The sequence below is a fragment of the Numida meleagris genome, unplaced genomic scaffold (genome assembly GCF_002078875.1).
Source record: "Numida meleagris isolate 19003 breed g44 Domestic line unplaced genomic scaffold, NumMel1.0 unplaced_Scaffold380, whole genome shotgun sequence".
NCBI lineage: Eukaryota > Metazoa > Chordata > Aves > Galliformes > Numididae > Numida > Numida meleagris.
The window spans coordinates 87,698-89,228 of record NW_018364604.1 but is presented as its reverse complement, the minus strand read 5'-3'; positions in this window follow the sequence as shown (position 1 = coordinate 89,228).

Sequence of the window (1,531 nt, the reverse complement as noted above, 5' to 3'; positions counted from 1 at the left end):
TGGGGGCAATTGGGGGTCAGTAAGGGCAACTGAGGGGCAATTGAGGGTCCATGGGGCAAGTGAGGGACGGTGGGGGCAACTGAGACCCAATAAGGGCAATTGAGGGGGCAATTAGAGGGTAAGGGGGGCAATTGTTGGCCAATGGGGGCAGTTGAAGGAGGAAGTTGGTGGCCATAGGGGGTGGGCGGAGCCTCAGAGAGTGGGCGGGGCCTATGAGAATGGGGCGTGGTTATGTAAACGAGGAGGCGACGCGGCCAATTGAATAAAGTTTGTCGGCGAGAGGGTGTGGCCATGCAAACAAGGCGCGGGGGATGTGGCTGTCATGCAAATTATCAAGGAGGGGGGGCGTGGTTATGCAAATGAAGGGGGCGGTGTGGTTGGCACGCAGAAGAAGCTGAAGTCAAGAGGCTGGAAGCGTGGGGTGAATCTATGGGGCAGAGTTGTGGGGCTGAATCTATGGGGCAGAGTTGTGGGGCTGAATCTATGGGGTGGAGTTGCGGGGCTGAATCTAGGGGGCTGAATCTGTGAGGCTGAATCTATGGGGCTGAATCTATGGGGCAGAGTTAATCCCGTTCCCTCCTATTAATTTCAGCTCCCAATTAATCTCAGCCCCCCACTTAACTTCAGCCCCCCAGTTAATCATCTCTCTCCCCAGTAGTCTTCAACCCAAAGTTAATTATCTCTGCCCGCTAATTAATCCCTATTCCCCCAATTAATCATCTTTCTCTTCCCCCCACTTAATCTCAGGTTCCCTCCCCCCCCCAATTAATCACCTCTCTCCCCCTTAATTAATCTCCCCCTTAATTAATTCCTCCCCCAGTTAACCCCCTCTGTCCCGTGGGGCGGGACAGCTCATCTTAATTAGAACCATATAATTAAGGGTAATTAGCAGCGGTGGGGAAGGCTGAGTCAGCGCTGCCCTTCCCAGTCCGCCCAGTAACAGCGCGAGGGCAAACTGGGAGCGCTGTGAACTGGAATGACCCGGCGGGACTGGGAGGGACTGGGATGAACTGGGAGGGACAACTGGGAGCAACTGGGAGAAAGAAATGGAGAAAAATTGGGGGAAAAAAGGAGGAAATGGAAGGGGAAAAAGCCAAACATTTTTTTGGGGAAAAAAAGAGGAAATAGGGAAAAAAAATTGGGAGGAAAAAGAAGGAAATGGAAGGGGGGAAATTGGGGGAAAAAAGGAGGGAATGGAAAAGGAAAAAGCCAAATTTGGGGGAAAAGGAGGAAATGGAAAAGTAAAAAAGGGGAAAATGGAACAGGCCAAATTTGGGGAAAAAGAAGGAAATGGAAGGCGGAAAAAAAAGGAGGAAATGGGAAAAAAATTGGAGGGGAGAAGAGGAAGTGGAAGTGGAAAAAAGAGGAAATAAAAAGGGAAAAAGGAGGAAATGGAAAAGGAAAAAGCCAAATTTTGGGGAGAAAGGAGAAAACAGAAGAGAAAAAGGGAGTAAATAGAAGGGGAAAAAGGAAATAAAAGGGGAAAAAGGAGGAAATGGAAAGGGAAGAAAGGAGGAAATAGAAGGGGAAA